The sequence below is a fragment of the Podarcis tiliguerta genome (genome assembly GCF_965153285.1).
Source record: "Podarcis tiliguerta genome assembly, chromosome: 2".
NCBI classification, from domain to species: Eukaryota; Metazoa; Chordata; class Lepidosauria; order Squamata; family Lacertidae; genus Podarcis; species Podarcis tiliguerta.
Genome location: NC_139535.1, coordinates 59,744,874 through 59,766,192, shown reverse-complemented (window position 1 = coordinate 59,766,192; position 21,319 = coordinate 59,744,874). Strand labels below are relative to the sequence as shown.

The 21,319-nt window shown below is 42.6% G+C and overlaps 1 protein-coding gene and 1 long non-coding RNA gene across 9 annotated transcripts in view; one reads left to right on the top strand and one right to left on the bottom strand.

The window, feature by feature from the left end:
* GRIA1 (glutamate ionotropic receptor AMPA type subunit 1) overlaps positions 1-21,319 on the top strand; it is a 189,315-nt gene that overhangs the window by 68,377 nt on the left and 99,619 nt on the right. The window lies entirely within an intron of this gene.
* The window catches only part of LOC310669861, a 32,754-nt gene continuing 12,976 nt past the window's right edge, over positions 1,542-21,319 (bottom strand). The window contains exons 3-4 of the long non-coding RNA XR_014507431.1: positions 16,014-16,118; positions 1,542-2,742 (exon numbers count right to left, since the gene is read on the bottom strand). This is a non-coding gene — a long non-coding RNA (uncharacterized lncRNA). The remainder of the gene's footprint in view (positions 2,743-16,013; positions 16,119-21,319) is intronic.

Genomic DNA, 21,319 nt, shown 5'->3' with positions numbered 1-21,319 from the left:
ACACTTTGCTGTAATCTAGTCAGAAGTTTAATACAACATGGGTCACCATGGCCATACTTTCTGGTGATCGGAGCTGCCATATTTGGTAATGGCAGTCCATTTCCAGTGATTGCCTGGATCTCTGGTGACAGTGATGGCTAACTTGTGGCCACCCATATGTCACTGAACTACAACTATCAGCCACAGCCAACATGGTCATTGGTCAGTGATGATGGGAGTTGCAGTCCAGCAGCAACTTTGAGGCCCACAGGTTACCTACCTAAGCTGTTAACCTGCTCAGGGGGAGTTCGACCTGGTCCAGAATTGTAGAACACCCTCTCCCTGGTCATAAGAACCTGAACACCTCCATTGTGTCAGGATATATGCCCACACTAATACTATAAGATAAATATATAGTTTTGTGTGGCAGGACCAGGAATGCAGCACAAAGCAGTACCCAGTCATGAAAAAGAGTTCAGTTGTCCCCACTCTGCCAATTCTCATGCAAATCTCAGGAAAAATTATATATATATATATTTTAAAAAGCGAAAATAGGCATCATCTCTCTTTCCAATAACTTGTTCTGCTTGAAAAGAAACATTACTGTGGGAGAGTATGTAGACCAATAAAACATTTCTAACTCTCTCATCTCCCCGAAGATTTCAAATTGTTTCCCTGAGTTTGTAAAGTATTTCTGGAAAGCTGAGCATGGCACCAAGCAGAGACCTATTGTTTACAGATTTCATTAGCTTGCTACTACTGTGGCTGCTCACACAGTGTCTGGGCTGCAGGACATCAAGAATGCATTCAGCTCTGTTTAGCTTATAAAGTGGTTTCTGACCCCTGGGCATAGAAGTCTATTGTTTGCCAGTTGAGTCATTTGCTGATGTTGCATCCCTTGAGGCCTTCTGCTGATATTGTTTTCTGCTGTCTAATGTTCCTTGTTCTCTTAGTCATCTATTCCAGTTTCTTCACCTATGCTAATATTATATATAATGGCTTCACGCCCACGTAAGCACAATATGATTTGCCTCAGAACCTATATAGAGAACTGTTTTCCCAAACTCCACAGCTGGAAGGTTGCAACACAATATGTTCATAGTGAGTTGCAGCTAAGTATATGGAAGCACAGAGGCGTAGCAAGGTCAGGTGGTACCCGGTGCGGGGGGGGGGGAATTGTCAACCCCCCCCCCCACACACATTGATGGCTCAGGGTAGGCTTGAGAGTTGTGGGAGGGCGGCACGCTGAATGTTATCCCCGGGTGCGCCAGTTGCCCACGACTCCTAAGCCTCCCCCAAACTGAAGGGAAAGCAGCACAGCTTCCCCCAACAGCTCGGAGTAGGCTTGGGAGTCACGGGCAGGCAGTGCGCCGAATGCCACCCCCCCTCAGCGATGACACCCACACCCCCTTTCCTATGCCTCTGTGGAAGCAGGCATGCTCATACTGGTCTTGTAATACTTTGCTTATTCTCTGCCCCTCTGAAAAAGCCAAAAGGACTATATGGGAGGCCAGTCCTAGACCAAATTACACCTGCTCCATTTGTCGAATACCTTACTTTTTATTGTATTTTGATGCATGATTGATCCCTGTTGTTTAAGAGGAGACATTTGCAAACGGGAATCTGCAAATCTGTACTTAATCATGCTATGTGAACAGTTTGTACTGTTTGTTCCAGCTGCTGGGTGGATCCTTGAGTACATGGTCCATGACAGGCTCCTCCCGAGCTCTGCGCTCCCTGAGTCTGGCACCCTAGGCAGTCGCCTTTGTCACATGCCCGTAAATCCAGTCCTCGGTATGTCAGAACTGATCTTTGGAAAGAGAGACTGATATGCATATTCTTAACCAAGAGTGTGGTTGTTTGTCGCTGTGGAGGGAAAGCCGGCCGTATCTGAAAGCAGAGGGAAAGCATTACTGTGACACATTTAGGGCTGCTGCATGAAACACACTGAGATGGCTGACACAGTAAATGGGGATCTTTTGTATGTGCATGTCATGCAGCAAGAGGCATTACAATGCCTGTCACTGAGAGGGAAGGATTATTGCACCTGTGACAGTCTGAGAAGGATTACCATGCCTATGATATGGGGAGAGGGATTACAGCACCTTTGATATAGCAGTGCGGTTTACTCCGCATATGGAAAGGCAGAGATATGCAGAGTGAGGGAAGTTCTTTATGTGAAGGACAGTAAGAGCTTTCCAGCAGCTTTCCAGCTTCTTTACATATGAGAATTTCCGGGAGTTGCGAGTTAACTGGGAAAATTACTTTTTATTTTTGACATTCCCCTCAGGTATCTATCCTCTTCCTTTAGTATTAAATATATTTCTCTCCTTATTTATACTTCTTTTCTCAGTACTCAAATGTGTGCTAAAACATAGCTGTGGATCATCGTGTGCAGGCATTGCATCAGAGAGGAATGAGGGTTATTCCAGGGCATATTTTTTTCTTCATTCACTCTCACTTACCTCCCCAAGACATAAACGGTTGTCATAGAAATCAGGGAGGAGTTCTTGAGAGGAATTTCTTAAATTCCTCCTCAACAGTTGCCTCCTACCTCCTGTGGAGTAATTCCTGCAGTAGTTTGAAGCAATCGGCAAAGCAATCTCATCTGGCTTCATGGAATACATATAGCAACACATATTTTCATGTTCTGAAGATGAGAGGTGTGATTACAGGAGATGGAGGTGAACATCCCAAAGGAAAAGACAGTGATGTTGTCCATGGCAAACAAAACAGAGTATGGGCTGCATAGTCACTCAATGCCTTTAGTAAAAAAAAAGGGGGGGGGGAATCTGACCAATACCGGTACCAGGGGTATGCTCCTGCAAAGGGAGGAATGGAAGCTGAATGGATTCATGGAATTGTATATGGGAAAACGTTCACTCTGAAAAACAAGCAAATCTCTCTGTGATCTTGTGGCAGATCTGCCCTTAGCTGCCCCTTAGCTGCCCAGTACCATAATTCTACTTCATAAAAAAGCTTAATTCAATCAGTTTTCCTTTTTTAAAAACAAGCATTTCTCCTTGATTTTCCACCATATTGTGAATTCTCTGGTCTCTCCCTGTGAATCACTAAAGAAGGAATGTTCTCTCCTGACTTTTCTCCTTCAGCTAACCTTAAATTGCTGGCTGCTCTATGTATTGATGAGTAGAAGCAGTATTTTTACAGCTCACCCCTTTCTCTCAACTTCTCTGACTTCTCGTATCAGTGACTCCCCCTTTTAAGGAGGGAAACCAGAAACCCTTGTTAAAACATGTTTTATTATTTTATTATTTTATTTTATTATTATTTTATTATTTTATTTTATTATTTTGCCATCTCTGGAACTGCCAGTGACCTAAGTCCTCTTCATGTGCTATGGTAGATACAGATATTAAGGAGGTCCACACATTGAAAGGTCTAGCAGCAGCCTCCAATATTGCACTGTTTCCTTGGTCCCATCCACAATTAGGTGTGGGACTATGGACATCTGAAGAGGGGAAGTCTACGTTCATTAACTTCAGGTAGAATTCAGAACACCTACAATACTGTACAACTGGTGTTCCAGCTCCCATGGAAACCTATATTGGCTTCCCCTTTCCGCTATATTGCATATGAACACTAGGGGCAGAGCCAGGGCAGCTGCACAATGTTAGAGTGGGGCCAGCCATATAGGCCCAATGGCCTTTCCCATACATGAAACATCTAAAAGCAATTGACATGTAGAGAAGGCACTAAATCCCAGACAATTCCAGAAGTAGCCATGTACAAGCAACCCTGCTTGACTGATCATGCTCATACAGAGCTAAAAGGAAAAAGATGGAAAGTATTGTCTATGCTATGAAGCCATATGATTGACACCATTTCGTAACACTAACAGTTTCAAAGCAGTAACATTGGGAGTGAATAACTAGACCCTGTTTACAAGAATGATAGAAGGCTTGGAGACCATCTTTATGCCAATAAAGAGGGGTTTCTTTTTCTGTGGAATAACATTTGTGAGAAATATATTGACATAATGGGGGGCGGGGGATCCTTTTTAGGATCTTAGAAAGAATGGCCTTGTCCTAACATTTGTGGCCACTCAGAGTGTCACCAATTTCAGAGAGGGGAAAGCTCAGTAGACCTCCTGAAACTGGTGTAAAGCCCAATAATATAGTTTAGGAAACTGTTACCTAAGAATAATTTTATATAGTTCTGGCCCATAGTGAATACACTTCTTCAATGCAGTGGGCATTTTGCCTCTATTTCATGAACACTGTCCTGAATATATCATCTGTGTGGTGCCAAGCATACTTCCAGGGCTTGGCAAGTGTCTCCAACAATGTTGTCAGAGTTGACATGCTGTGAAACAGATATGAGAACTTGCCTCAGGGCCATTGTGAGGTCCCATATACCACTGGAACAGATGCTGCTGCAGTTGACTGCGAAAACTCATCCGCCCTGCCACACACATACAGTTCCTTCTATTATACATAGATGCAAATTGATGTTTAAGCAGCTGCAACATGCAGGCTATTTTGTAACCACGTAGCAAAAATTCTTAGCTCATTCGCACAGCTTACTTATACCCCATAAATGGCCACACAAATGCTATTTCAGTATATAGAAGAAGTTTGTTCAAACATTTAGAAGCCTGCTGGGGATCCTTGGTTCAGTTTCTTTGCCTCTAGATGTAGGCTCTCACAATCACCACTGCACATTTAGATCAACATTCTTATATTATTTGAGGGTACAAAGGCCTAGCCAACCTTTTCATCCCATGTTGCAATCCCAACAAAAACTGCCCCTAAACAGCTATTTAGTACATGGGGGATGTGGTTCGGTTCATGCTAGTAAGAGCTTCCCTTCCCTGTCAAAGAGAGCTTTGGGGTGGATTTTCATCATGACCCCCAGTGCAGACACCATGTTGCAAAAGGAGAGCCTGACTGGGGGCCCCAGCAGCTGCTATATACAGTGTATGGGTTGAAACAAAAACAAAATATTTGCGCAACTCCAAGTGTAACTGTCACGTGCAGCTCTGGCCTCAGAGTGTTCAGATACATTTTCTCAATAATCCTTACCTCAGACCTGTAATGTTGATCAGTACTTCTGATGGGATTGAGACTGAAGGAACATATTAAGCCTGTTGCAAGTACAGTGGTACCTTGGGTTACAGATGCTTCAGGTTACAGACTCTGCTAACCCAGAAATAGTACCTCAGGTTAAGAACTTTGCTTCAGGATGAGAACAGAAATCCTGTGGCAGCAGCGTGGCAGCAGTGGGAGGCCCCACCAGCTAAAGTGGTACCTCAGGTTAAGAACAGTTTCAGGTTAAGAACGGGCCTCCAGAACAAATTAAGTTCTTAACCTGAGGTACCACTGTGGCTTTAGAAACATCCCTGACTAATATTTGGCCACCTTGGGTCATTTTCACAAACTTGAATTTTGTATACACACACACACACACACACACACACACTCCTGGAAACTTTATACTATCGATTTTTAGCTTGGGTGAAATCACAACACCGGGAGTGGAGCCCATCGGCATTTTTCTTCTGTGGATAAAAGATCAGGCATTAATACAACAATACATGTTTTGAAGACTGTGTCAGTTCACAGGAAGAAGGTCATACATATCTAGGCACTGGCGGTTCAAGGCAGGAAAGTGGTGCAGCAGTCAGATTGCTGAGCTAGGTCTGGGGGAGACTCGGGTTCAGATCCCCATTCTGCCAACATCTTTCAGCCTAACATAACTGATACAGTAGGGTGAGGGGGGAAAGTTGGAGGAAGGGCAAGGTATGTTGCATGGAGCTTATTGGAAGAAAGGCAGAGTGTCAAGAGAATACATGTATGTATGTATGTATGTATGAATGAATGACTTCCAATCCCTCATGTGGACCAGTTAGCTGAACCCATGATGCACCTAACTATAAAAGCTTTGTATATCCTGTTTGTTGAAGCGTATATTAATTGTGCTACAAAAAAATCAGTCCCCATGTCCCAACTGAAAACTCATGAGATCTTAGTGAAGCTCAACCTCATGGGTTATATATTCTCACCTTGCCATTTTATGATCTGGAGAAATCACCAGCTTCCTTTTTTGTCACATTCTATATTTTATTTCATGTTTGTATTTTATCTGCTTGCAATATCAAGAAGAAAGTCACACCAGGTTGGAAGGTGTTAAGAGGAGTCCTTCTTAGTGTACGAGAAATTGGAACAAATTAGCATCCTTCAAGCAGCTTCTATGAGTTTTCTTTTGTTCTTTCTGCAGAGTTCTTCCTTAAAACTTGTAGGTTTTTTCCCCCCAGGCGCAGGAACTAACTAGTGAAATGCTATTTGCTTTCCAAAAACTAATTCCTAATATACATGTAGAAACAGTGCCAATATGCCAGACTCCAAATGTCAAATGGCAGTTGACTTATTGTACTCTTCAAGTTGCTGTTTGAAGTGAGCATACAATTGTTTTTTCTTTTTATAAAGAAAAATCTTGACAGTGCATTTTTCTGGAATGTTTATGCAATTTCTCTAGCCCTCTGTTTCTAGAGACTCTTCCTTCACTTGCTAAGAATCTTTATTTTCCCAAATAGAGGAAAAATAGAAGAAACAGAGATAATATCTAGTTTTCTGAAATAGGGATGTCCAAGAAAAAAAAATCAGTTCACTCTTCTTTTCTTTTTCATTATTATGTCACTTATTTGTTCAATTCTCATTTGCTTTGGTAGTCATTATTTGCAATTGTATTCATTTGGTTATGAACATCCATTTTCTTTCATTAGTTTACTGTTTTTACCATTTATTCCCACCATTTGTTAGTGGCAGGAGCTGCAGAACACACATACATACCATATTTTTCCGTGTATAACTCACCCTCATGTATAAGACACCCCCTATTTTTAGGGACTCCAAATTAACAAAATGGCAGGAGATTTCCCAGAGTTGCTGAGCTTTTCGGGAAGGGAGGATTGTCCAGAGTTGCTGATCTTTTTTTTGGGGGGGGGGGGTGCCAAAAATCGCTCACCCACCTGACCTCTGCTGCCACTCACACGCATCACAAAAGCCACCTATCGTCTGTCCTCTCGCTGGCAGAAGCCTTCAATCACCCGCCCAAATCAAAACCAGCCCTTGCCGCAGCCACCAATAACATACCCAATAGCCGCTGACAATCTCTGGCTTGCGCCAGCAACCAACCCAACTTCCCCCCTATGCATTATCGGTGTATAAGACAAGTCCCAATTTTTAACATAATTTTAAAATTAAAAAACCTTGTCTTATACATGGCAAGGTATGGCATATGCTGCAGAACATATCAAACCAGCCATTTCTGCAGGAAAGGAAGCTTTAAAAATGGAAGCTTTGCTGGCAGCCACTACTTTGTCCCATTCAAAGCACCCCCTTAATAGCAGCATCTGGGGTGTTTAGGGTGGAGGGCATGGCAGTGACCACGAGCGGCCACAGAAGTCTGCCTTACCCCTGCTGAAAACAGGTAAGCTTCTCCACTTACAAATGGAGGAACAAAGGGATTATCAATGAGAGTCCTCAGTGAAACTCTTGTACTTACCTGTCCTTTCCCAGCCATTCTGCATTTGTTTTGAAACAAATTACAATTGAACCAAATGGGCCCCTTTCAAGTCCCATGTTTCATTTATTCTACTGTAAATAGAAAATGCTATTAATAGCAGTGGACTGGCCACAGGCCTTTCATTTTAGTTCACACAAGTGTCCTATGCTTAGATCCATCTTTTCACAAGCAAATAGAATTTCTAGGCCTTGCCCATTTTTTATTAAGATTCTGATCTACCTCAGCAGGGGCCCAAGCTCTTTATAATTGGATAAGTGATTTATTTATTTCTTACATTTTGTATCCTGATCTTTCTGAAGTGAGCTCAGAATATCACAAAATAAACTGCCGCCTCTCTCTGCTCTAGCAGCAGGCCAGGAACAAACTAAAAATAATGATAAAAAGGTCCAGTCCTTGTTAAAGCAATAACTCAAAATGTGCTCAGAGACCTATTTGAAGACCTTACCTATGCAAGTGTGTAGGTCTAATGAATTTTTGGCATTTAGAAGATTGACTGATCAATCCTGTTCTCAAAGACTTTCAAGGGCAGTCTCCATAAAGATTGCATTCCATTTGAATTAATTTTATTCAGAAAATATCCCCTGGATGTAGGGCAAATCATTTCCCCCAACTATTTTGAAGTTTTTTAATTAAGTTTTTAATAATTGAAATGCATTAGATGTGGGGGGTTTTCATGCATGCCCATATAAATCTGTGAGTGTTGGTTCTGCATTTCCCACCTTGCTTTCAATGGAATAGCGGCCGGATTATTTGATCGTTCAGATGTCAAATATTTTTTCCCAGAAGTGGAATTAGGCTAGTAGATAATGGCATGTCCATGGACACAACAGAACAGATCGAAGATGAGCCCATGAAACCAGCTATACTATAGCAGCAAACAAACAAACAAAATAGTAGTTTGGTCCTTAGTGACATGCACTGAAAGATAAGTGTGCTTTAAACTGCCTAGGAACACTTACTAGGGACTAAATAAGTCTTCTCCAACTTATTGGGATTTTGTTTAGAGCAAGCACCATGCTGCATGTGTATCAGTCTTATAAACTCACTACTCTTCTGGAATATGTAGATTACATAGTACTTGAGGTGTCAAGGCTGCAATCCTATCAGCCCCTGAAAGGACATCCCAGGGACTGTAGGTGATACTGGATCTCTCTCTCCCTGATGTCCAAGCTTATTTTTTTGAGTGGGTAAAAACAGGTGCAGTGGTACCTCTGGTTGCGAATGGGGTCCATTCCGGAGGCCCATTCACAACATGAAAAAGCCCGCAATTTGAAGTGCCGTATCTGTGCAGGTGCACAGCGCGATTTGGTGCTTGTGCACATATGCGAAGCACAATTCAGCACTTCTGCGCATGCGCAAGTGGCGAAACCCGGAAGTAACCCTTTCCGGTACTTCCAGGTCACCGCGGGACACAACCTGAAAAAAGATAACATTAAGCAAATGTAACATGAGGTATGACTGTAGATGCACTGGCAGAGGAAGGGCATGCAGTGGGTGCAGGCCGCCCCGGGTGTCATCCCTGAGGGGGGTGACATCGCTGTGCCGCCCCCCCCCCGGGACACTCGGCCCACCCCTGCTGCTGGCTAGCCCCGCCCCAGGATGTACAGCATGTGCGCTGCTCCGGGAGCCGGAGCAGCTAGCTCCACCTCTGGGTACATGATGCTGACCTGAGAGCAGTGGCTATCCATATTATTTCATTCATTTGAAAAGCTATAATCTGTTCCTTCATGAAGCATAACAAGGCAGCTTACAACATGTAAAATTCAATAACATCACTCTATGAATATGCATTAAACATAATTGAAAACTTCAATAAAACATCAGTAGATACTGGTTGGTTTAAAGACAAAATTGCATGGTGGTGCCCTGACTGAACAGTGATCCTGGCTTCTGGATCCGCCCCACATAGGGTTGCCAGGTGTCCTCTTTTCCCAGGACACATCCTCCTTTTTCAGGGGTAACATTTGAGACAAATTGCATTTATTTGCTTTGAATGGCCATCATAGCATCCTTTTTTTTTTTTTTTTGGCTCTTCAAAATATGGCAACGCTACCCATGAAGCACTCCTTTGGGTCTACAGACCCAATTCACAAATGCAATCTATGGCGAAAGCCTCTTTCTTCACGTCGAATCCTTTCCTGGATCAGGCCAAAAGTGTCTGGTAGCATTTTACGCTTGGCTTACTTAAGCCCTGAGAAAACCTTTACAATGCTGCATTCATATTTGCGCTACACTTCTTGCGATATGCAGTGATGGATCTGTAAATTATAGCAATGAATCATTTCCTGAAGCTCTCCTAGCATGTTAGATTTTGCCTGAGGAATCAATCCTGCCAAGATGAACACCCATGTGGAACAGTACTTTCTGAGACAGCTTCCACTGACTTTGTTGACAGAACAGGAATGTGAGACAAGAAATCTGGGTTTCTAGTGATGGATTATAATACTGGGAGGAAAATAACAAATCCTTAGCCAAAAAAAAAAAAAATCATCTGTGAAAATATTTCTGTAGAAAAAAGGTTGTTGTGAACACCAGGCAACAAATATATTTCCTACTTAAAGGTAAAGATGCCCCTGACCGTTAGGTCCAGTTGTGGACGATTCTGGGGTTACATTCTCATCTCACTCTGTAGGCCGAGGGAGCCAGCGTTTGTCCGCAGACAGCTTCCAGGTCATGTGGCCAGCATGACTAAGTCACTTCTTGCGAACCAGAGCAGCGCATGGAAACGCCGTTTACCTTCCCACCGGAGCAGTACCTATTTATTTACTTGCACTTTGACGTTCTTTCAAACTGCTAGGTGGGCAGGAACTGGGACCAAACAACGGGAGCTCACCCCATCACGGGGATTCAAACTGCTGACCTTTCAATTGGCAAGCCCTAGGCTCTGTGGTTTAGACCACAGCGCTACCCGTGTCCCTACTTACTCACATCCATATATAGCTGTGTCAATGTGTGCTTTGGGGAGGGGGAGTTTATTATTAATATTAATTTTCTGGGGAACCAGTGAGTGGCCCCTCTGGAAGAGGTTTGGCCCAGGAAAAAGGCCCCTTCCCTTCAGCCTGCTTCTGGGTTCTAACCCTGTGTTGCAAGACTCCAGCAGAGTCGTTTCCAACACCCCCACTCAGCCTCTCTTGTTCGTAGCTGCTTCTGTTCACATGGTGTTTCACGTAATATCAATGTGTCTGTGAACAGTGTTTGGCCACCAGGTAACAGGTCTGTAGCATTTTCTCATAACACTGGAGGATATACTGTTATAACTTCTAACTATTACAACTTTTTTCCTGGCATGATAAAGGCTGCAGGGGCGAAATGACCTCTCTACATTTCAAGCCGCTAAAGTATACATGGCCTAGTACACTTTAGAAGCAGCCAAGTAAACTGAAAGCAAGCCACTGTGTGGTGGATTAGACCCCCCCCCCAACGTGATAAATCAGTCCTTTTAATGGCAGTTTGCAAGCGAAAGAGGAAAACTTGGCAAGCCTGTGAGTCCCTGTTTGGCTTGATGCAACACAATTGTACCTGTTTTCATCTGTCAAGAACTGCAAGGCATGATTAATGCCACTGCTCGGGCTGGGTTTTGACAGTGTCTGAGTATGAAATATCGAGGGCTCCTAAGCTCTTAAAAAAGAAGGGAAGAAGAAAAATCTGCCACCTTCCTCTACACTACAAACGGCTGCCAACACCAAGGAATATTGATTATGCAAAACCTTCCCAAGGAAATGGAGAGAAAACCCCTGTCTTAGAACATCAAAGCTTTCACGTTGCAACCTGTAACAAGTTCAGAAACAACCCATTTACAAAGCCTTCATCAAAAGGGAACCTTGCGCCGGAGATAGTCGCAGCCTTTTATGTCTCACAGAACTGCCACAAATGACTGTTAAGGGAAATCTTCAGCACTAAACTGTTTGTGCATGTGTAGGGAACCCAAGTTGTTAGTGACAATATTGTTCCTGCTCTTGCATTTTGTTCCTACTCCCTACTTCCTCAGAGATCACTCAAGAAAATGGCTCCCAAACGGAGGGGGCTGAGGGGTGAAACATGTGTGAGCTGATGGCAAATTGGAAAGGGGTTGGAGACTCCTACTCCCTTGAGCTTTTCCTTCCTTCATTTTGCTATGGCCTCCCTCCATCCTTCCTTATACTCATTGTGGGTTTTTGCTAGTCCCCTCTTAGAAAGTAGGAATTGCAGAGGGGGTGGATTTCTTGATTGGACATTGGGATCCCTCCCCCACCACTCCATACTGCTGAGAATAAATTTAATAGGAATTCTGGGGAGTGTCATGTCTTAGTTGCTGTTGGAGCATTAAGACTGGGCAGATTGGGGACAGACGTTTTAGGAAAACTGAGGCATTGTTGTGTTATGAATACCCTTTAGTGATCTGCCAGTGTTGTCTGCATAGTGAAACTTGGGGGGTCCCCATCAGCCCTGACATGTGCATTTGGGGTCTGTGTGCATTGAGTTTATACTCAAGATTCACATAGCAAGGAGGTAGTCATTTCATCCCCATTCTTTGTTGGGGAGCCACAGCCTGCCACGCTATCACATGCTTAGGGGTTTGAGCAGATGCTTCCCTACTGTAGTTAGATAAAAATCCTAACCTATCATACTTTTGGGCTTCAGTTAATTTGGTTTGCAGTTCCTCCAATGTGTCATTTTAATTAATAAGGCTATTGGGTGGGATTCAACTAAGTTGTTGCATGCATGGAAGGACTATTTGTGTAACAGGACTTTCCCCTCTCTTCCCCCCACCCCCTAAATCTGCTCTGGAGAGTCAGGGGAAACCCATGAACAGGTTTGGGGGGAGGGTTCACACAGGAAGGGAAAGTCTCATTGCACAAGTGGACCTTGCTTCGTGTACACAAGCCCTACTTAGCGCTATGTTGAATTTCAACCTTCATCCCAATGTTTGGTCTCATGAGACTTCTTTGTGGGTGTGGGGGCAAATTATATTCATTCCCAGGAAGTCCTGCTGTTATATAATGGATGTGACCTCTGACGCTCTTTTTACTTAATAGGAGAGCTGTTTCATGCAGTAATAGGTTACAGCAATCTAACAAACACTAGACATGTGTGGGCTATTGTCCTTCTGTGTGTTGGGTTCATCTGTTAGGAAATCATTCTTCAAGGAAACAGAAAAAGGTGCTTGTAGCTTTAAAGAAAGTTTTCTTTAATAGTTAGGCGTGACATTCCAGGCTGATTGGTTACAGCTGGGGATGAAAATAAAACAGAGGAAGTTGCAGGTCGCACTTGCTTGCACGAGGAAAGAGTACCCACATGCTGTGAGTTTATACAGCAGTGGAAAGATGTATGTAAATAGCTTTGTATATAAGGTAAAGGTAAAGGGACCCCTGACCCATTAGGTCCAGTCATGACCGACTCTGGGGTTGCGGCGCTCATCTCACTTTATTGGCCGAGGGAGCCGGCGTACAGCTTCCGGTCATGTGGCCAGCATGACTAAGCCACTTCTGGCGAACCAGAGCAGCGAACGGAAACGCCATTTACCTTCCCGCAGGAGTGGTACCAATTTATCCACTTGCACTTTGACGTGCTTTCGAACTGCTAGGTTGGCAGGAGCAGGGACCGAGCAATGGGAGCTCACCCCATCACGGGGATTAGAACCACTGACCTTCTGATCGGCAAGTCCTAGGCTCTGTGGTTTAACCCACAGCGCCACCCATGTCTCTATTAGCTTTATATGTAGTCACAACTAAAATGCTTATGAACCAGCCAAGAAATAAAGTAACTCTTGACTGTGTATTTTGCGCAAGTCTCGTAGTCTCTTGTCATCTGCTGCCAGGAAGAAACTCTGCTGTAAGCTGTTTAAAGCTGGTTTAAAGCTGGCCACCGCACATGCAGATAAGCGCAGCAAGAGTGTGTGGGCGGAAACCTCTAATATCATCAACTGTTGTTGATGAAGGGCAAGTATGCACCTGATTTAGGGCTTTAATGTAAATGTGTGGGAAACAATATTCTGTCCCCAACATGCTAAATTGAATGGGGCTTATGTGCGTCCTTAAATCCATATAGACAATATATTCATACTGATCCCACAGGCTAAATCAGAGGTGGGAAAACAACAAATGAAGGTCTTGAAGCACCTTCTGACCTGGTTTTGCTTCTCACCTAGTCTTTACTGGTAGCTATGGAGGCAGAGGTATTGTGGCTCAAGATGGCTGAAGTTGATCAGTTCCTGCTTCCATTACAGGCTTCATAACATAAAGCAGCAAAACTAAGGATACGATGGTACTTTACCATTATGATGAGGGGTGAATCATAACATGTATTACTAACTTGGGTGTCCCTTAAAGTAGCCAGTTGTTCACATGGATATGATCTGTCAAAACATACAGTATTAGCCCTTGATGTCCAGAGATACTAAATGCTCAGAGAAGGGATGGAATTGTGCCTGATGTTTCCGGTGGTGGTTGTTGCTCTGCCCCCCCCAACTTAATAGGGAGACTGACACTAGCAGCCAATATGCCAACACTCAGCTCCCCCGTCCCAAACCTGGAAATTTGGTTGGGAAGAACTATTGTACTGCTTTGTATTAACCAGCTGGTTGGAGCCCAGCCTTCCACTTGTTTGGGGAAGTGATAATTAACTGATAGAAAACTAATAATGGAGATGGGTGAATCGCTCTATTTATGGTCCATGTCATTTTTGCAGGTGTTCAATAATGTCCCATTCAGTTGCTGCATTGATCTGTTATTGTTTCACATCACACTAAAAATTTGCAGCCAGTTGTATTTTTAAGTACTGTATGTATTTTTAAACATATTGGTAGATATCCAGTGTGAGTCATATTCAGAGCAGACCCACTGAATCAATGTCCTTAAAAGTTATTTAATTTTAATGAGTCTGTACTTATTTGGATATCACCCATTTCCTGTAAAAACAAAACCCTTTTCTAAATATATTTTCTCTCAAAATACACATGTTAAAATGTGTTTTGATATTTTATTTTATTTTAAGCCAGAAACTGCATTCAGGAAATGTGAAAGCCAGGAAATAACTAAATTTGAATATGAGTGTTAGTCCAGGATGCCAATTTGTGCTGGAATTTACAAAATTGAATTCCTCAAACACTACTATATATAAAAAAGATAGCCTTAACCTATTGCATGTGACTATTCCTAAAGGTTTCAACACAGTGATCCCATGGAGCACACTATGCTTTCATTGTTTTATTATGTGTCATTAGACCTTATACTTTTTATTGTATATAAAAGGTTTTGCCCTAATGTTTTGAAGTGACACTCATCTTAGCGCTGCTCACATCTTTTTTCTCCACAAGAAAGCAAAGACATTTGAGGACATCTCCAAGCTCCCCTTTGCTTTAATTTCTAGGCAGACAGGAAGACATTCTCCTGTCTGCAGCGTTTTGGGAAGGGATGGAGTGGGCCATACCCTGATGAAATTCCCGTGAACAGCTTGAGCGTAGGAAGAGTCTTTCAAGAGGAATCCATATGCTGCTTCCGTCTTTGCTTCAATTAGTCTCCACATGAGAACATTACAAGAATTGAAGGCAAGTAACTGAAGCATTACAGATAGAGATGGGGTTATCATTTGAGAGAGGATGGTTGGAAATGTGAAAAATCCTCCCACTCAAATAGGGTGACTCCAGTTTGAAGGAGTCATGGGCTTTCTAATCCTCAAGTTTGAACCCCATTATTCATTTAGGGGCATTGATACAGTTATTGTCACCGCACTTCAGCAAAGAGATTGCAGCAATGTCGAAGCTGGAATTTGGCAAGTTGATGGTGGATAAGATTTCTCAATGGCCCCTGGTATTCATACGTTCGTTTTCTTTGTATGCCAGTTTTCCACACATACAAAAAGCATGCTCAAGGTGGCTTACAACGAAGAAAACACGGATGCTTTTCAAACAAGCACTACAAAAACAAATTCATAGTAACATAGTAACAAGTTTGTAAGATAGCAAAACAATAGCAAATATACTAACATAACAAAAGGACCACATTCCAATACTATAAATATAACATGACTACTAAAACAACATGCAGCATCCAAAAGCAAAAGTAATAAGGGAGTTTCACAGTTTCACCTTAGTCGTAGACACACTCGTCCCATGATGTTGCTCACAGTCCCTCTCCTGCAGCCACTTGCACGCACTTCCTGGATAACTGTTAGCACTTGAATAAACCAGGAGGAGTCCAGGGAGAAAATCCTGGCAAAGCTCTAATCAACAAAAGAGTAAAATAGGAGACAACCAGAAAGAAACAGAGGGACTGTGTGATTTTGACAGGCCTTGTCGAACTCAGGGAGAGATTCAACTAAAACACCCACAAGTAAACTCTACTGCAGCTAGAGAGCCTTCTGGAGCATTTGTTACCTCACTAAAGATCATCCCATGCATCCCCTTGGCTTACTGCCAACAGAGTTATTAAATTACACAATGAATGATATCTGCTGTTGCACTTCCAGCAAGAATAGGAATGGGAGAGCAATTGCATTCAGGTCCTGCTTACCATAAGCATCTGGTGGGCCACTGTGTAGGCCCTAACGTTTTGGTCTGATCCAGCCAGCCTTTTTTAAAAAAATGCTCTTCCATCTGCTTCGCCTCCTGCCAGTTCCTGGAAAGCAAAACACTCTGATTATCGGTTACCAATAAAGAGAGCCCACAGGGGGCCTCTTCTGTACACATGGGAGACTTCTGCTGTCTGCTACCTCCCTTTCCCCAAGGTAAGGTGTGTTTTTCCCCTTGGAAAAGGGGGGTGGTGTAGTGGCAGGGAAGAGGATGGGTTGCCCATGGGATTTTTAAGCTGAACACCTGGAAGCATCCCTCGAGGTTTATGGGAATGATCAATATGTAAGTTCAAAGTCCTGTTTTATTTTTTAAGCTTATCAGGAGGGGGGAAAGAAGCATTACTGATACAGAATAGATGCTTGGATAGAAAACCAGCCATTCTGTTCTAGATTTCCACAAACAGTGCTATTTTTTCTATGAAAAGAGGTGGCAGAACTCACCATGAACACCTCCCTTGTTCTCTTACAATGGCAATGGCACCCACCAGAGAGGTGCCGGAACTGAGTTCTGGCTTTAAAAAGCCCTATCACCATAATCTTCTAAAATAATATTTGCAAAGAACAAAGACTCCATGAATCATTGTTAATGTGTTGTGGGCTGCCCTTGTCCCCTCTTTATAGTCTGCTTTTAAACAGACAAACAAACAAACAAGGCAGCAAACAAACACAAAACTATTGTGCACATGATGTGGTCAGATTAGGTGTATCAAACACATTTGCAGCAAAGAAAGGAAATCTTACATTTAAATGCCATATGGCCATTAGCAATAACCACACTTTAATATTCATATATATGCCTCTCGAGACTTGAGATGTGGAAACGTCGGAGGGTAAAGCAATCATTTTTCTATTGACAGAAGAGATGGGCTAGAGAGACGTTAATGTATACTTTGCATATGGTATATATCTTTTCTCAACTGCATCCCATTTCATGAACAGATTCTCTATTGACATTGCACAGTCCCATTTATTCACAGTGATTTGGCAGGGCATCCAGGTCTCTGAAATGTGCTAGTTTAGTAGATGAGAAAATAAGACATTGTCGATTTGGAAGGATGAAGGGAGGGCTAGGTGGGAATTATCCCTTTTAAAAATCTCAGCTTTTGAAAGGTGTAAACATGAATGCTGATGAAAAGGTATATGCAGGGGGGATACACAGGGAGACGATTAGAAGTGGTAGAGAAGAGAAACTCTGCAGTTGTACTACAAGGCTTTAGGGACAAAACATGCCAGACAAGACGAACTAGATCTTACACACAGTTTGCTTATATCCTGACTTGATATGGCCTCCTGACATTATGGCTTGGTCTATGCCAAGTAAGGTCAAGCTGTGGCTGATGAGCAGCATGCTATTCCCAAACACACTACAGTTTGTGAAGTGGACCCCAGAGGGCAGCACATTCGGTTCCCTTGCATAGGGCACAGGGGGCCAAGGGGGTGCCTTCCTCCTTCCTTCCCAAAGCCTGGTAAGTGCTGGGCTTTGGGGAGGAATGTGAGGGAGGTGTGACATGACCCCAGGGCACCTCATGCGGAGGACTATCTACTCTTTAGATCTAAAATCTAGATCGGGAGCTCCATGGTGATGTGAGGCTTAAGTGGATGAGAGACAGAAGTTGCAGCTCTTTCCCTAGAGCTTAGCATGAAAACAGACCCCCTTTTTCCTGCAGGATGACCACTCAGTAGAACAACTCTAAGCCTTGAGGGAAACTGGTTGTTCCAGGCATACAATGACAAATGTAAATGCACACCCAGAATTTATGCAGTGCTTTAAATCCCACTGTGTGGACAACACAACACATACTTAAAAATAAGATAATAGCCCCAGGAATCTATAACAAGAACAAAGGCTATTCTTTTATGCTGGGAAAAGGGGAAATTGTCCCAAATGGGCTTTTGGTTTATTTATACTTAATTTATATGCTTCTAGACCATTGTTTACAACAAAGATACCAGGGCAGTATAGAAAGGTTAATAGAAATAAAGCAAACCTATCCAATATAATACCATTAAGGAGAAAACAATGTAATCGTAAATAAAAACAGCGAAGGCGGCTAAAGGTATACATTTAAATGTCTGACACATTTTGAGCCCTCAAAGGCTTTCCTTCCAGCTCCTAAAAGCTGCCGGAAGAAAAGCTGGCTTGCTTCCTCCAATGTCCAGAAAGCTCTTCTTGAGTAGCCATAGCAACCCAAAGTTACCCATCTCGTTCTCTCAGAGTTGTCTGATAGATCAGACGCTAGACTTCACATTTTAAATGCAACCACCAACCCGTGGTCATGTCTACAAGGTAGCTGAATGGCAATGTTGGGTTTTTAATAAACAACAGCAATAAAAGCACTTCAACCTCTGTTTGGCTCAAATCCCAGCTTGCTATTAATTTACTCATGAACTAAAAAGGTTCAGATGTGTTGTGTTATTGTGCACAGCAATGGCCTAAGCACGAGAAGTCTCCTTACTTTGGATTTTATAGCTGGCATTTATAGCACTTAACATTGATTTACTAAGATTCCTTCCAATAGGAACATATTTCAGGCTTTGCACTGAGGCAAAGGCTAAGAAAGGTGCCTAACTTAGTTTTTGGCTAGCTTAGTTTTAATAGTGACAATCTAATCCTATATGTGTCAGTTCACTGTCTTTGGACTTACTTCCTAGTAAATGTGTACAGGCTTGCGGTCTGAAGCAGCAGAGGTCTGCCACTGCAAAATCACACAGAGAAGTCAAAACATATATATATATTTAATGCAGCATTAGCACAAAGGGAAGCTTTAACAAATAATGTAGAGGTTAAATATTAACATCCACTCACAATACCCTTCTGTGGCATTTAACTATTAACAGAAATACCCGAGTTCTAAATTGCACAGGGAGCCTTCATGAGTGGAGGACATTCCCCCCTTTAGAAGACAGTTCCATGGAGGCTTGTAAGGATGGGAAACGTGGCTTGCTGGAAAGAATGGGGCTTGCCAATGCCTCATCATTTGGTTATCACCATGTGACATAAATGAACATCTGAATAGGGCTCATGATTGTCAGCAACGTAGGTAAGACCCATGACATTTCTCCCATATCTCATATTTAGATAATTTTGGTGCACTTATTGGATGCTAATGTGAAGACAAACGATGCATTCTTGCTTCTAGAAAGTTTAATTTGTGAAATAATTCTATATCAATGAGATATTATGAGATATTTCTGTTTATATAGCCTCATACAGTACATTTTACTATTTACAAATTCAGATGATTACATAGCAACAAGGACTGTGAATCCCTTCCTGTATTTGTGTGTGTGTACATATGTGTGTGTGTGTGTGTGTGTGTACACACACACACATTCACACAGATATAATAACACCATTGCTTCTAGTGATTCAAACATTCAATGGAAGCATGCATTTTAATAGAGAAAAGGTTAATAGCTGTGTAGGGGGTTGCAAGAAATTACACATTGAAAGCCAGCATGTTGACTCTTTTGTATTCAGCACCTTGAACACCTCAAAAAGCTTTGTGCAAGTCTCCCACCCCAGATTCCCCACCACATGCTGATTTGGGGGCAATGTTCAACATTTTGAAAATCCCAGAGTAAAGAAAGCATGCAGAACACAAAGCATGCAATTGGTTTCCTCTTGGATGTTGTTTCCATTCAGATGAAACTGTCCTTCGACCCCCCCTTTTTTGAACCAAGCTTATTGGTCCATCCAGCTTATTACTCTGACCTGCTCAGCTCTCTGCGGTGTCTCTGAAGTTCTTGGCTCTACCACCTCATACCCTTATTAAATGTAGAGAGGCAAAGGATCAAACTCTAAGACCTTCTGCGCTCCCTACTGCCCTTTGCCCATGCCTTCTCTCTTAAAGATTAGCATTTAATAAGACTGGTGTAGCAGAGTGAAGAAAATGATGGTTTCTGGGATACTCGCAACTCCTTTTTAAAACATATGCAGCCAAGAAATGGTTTGTTTTGAAGGCCACAAGAGACTATAGTGATAGAATCAAAAAAAGGCAGGGAGAGTGTGTTGCCTTCATACAACTGCCTATATCAAAGGTCGAGAATGCGAAGGCAGGGGGAGAATCTATTTAACGTGTGAGAGAAATGTGAGTGAATTTGTGGGATGCTGTGAAGAGATGCACTATGACACCTCTGCCATCTCAGAGCACCACAAGGACAAATGTTTGCGAGGGGAGGCAAGTTACTCATAATTCGAGCAGACATTTGCACCTTGTGATCACAATTCCACCAGCTTCTCTGATGCAGTTTCAGGTTTCTCCATCACCATTTGAGGGACTGCCCTCAGGCTGAGCATGCTAATAATAAACTACACATACACATACATACAAACCAGGCAGAGCTATAGTCCTTGGCACTGCCTCTTGACCCTGCAGATATCAACAAGCTAGATTGCTCACATCACGTTTCTACAAAATTCAGTTTTTCATAGAATTAATACAACGACACAATTGTGCATTGGCGTTCAGCCCAGATAAAGTTGTGGTATATGGTAATTCACTCACTGTGAGCCTGCCCTTAAAAACTGTGTGCAGGCTGCATCCAGTATAGAGCCAATATCTACCCAGTGCCAATGGGAAAATATTATACTGTTGCTGTGAAATTCCAGTGGGACCCAGAACAAATAAACGTTTTCTTTCTTATTTAAATGCATATCCTCCAGCAATATATGATAATGCACTCACCATGTGCCTGCCCTTAAAAATTGTTTGAAGGCTACAATATAGTACAGAGCCAGTATCTACCCCATGCCAATGGGAATATATTAATCTGTTGCTCTGAAATTCCAGCTGGACTCGTAGCAAATGAATGTTTTCTTTATTATTTAAATGCATATCCTACAGCTTCAGTATTCAAATGTTCTCCGAGAGGCAGTAACATAATCAAAACGGTACAAGCAATTAAAAGCCAACAAAAACGGCAGAATAAATGGGGAATACATGAAGTTCTGGAGGTGGAATGAGTGGGGACAGTGACACAGAAGGCAGCGACTGCAATTCCACCTCCACACATCTCAAATGATGCTTTCTTATACCAGTGCTCCTGCGGAAATGATTTTTAGTAATTTCAATGGGTGAGATCCAACTTTAATCATACTCAGAGAATACCCATTGAAATCCACAGACCTCAGTTACCCATTGATTTCAATGGGTACGCTCTGACTAATGTTGGGTGTCACCCAGTTTCTTTGTCCGTTGACTGGTTGGCAACTGTGAAATAGGCTGCTAGTCTAGATGGATCTTTG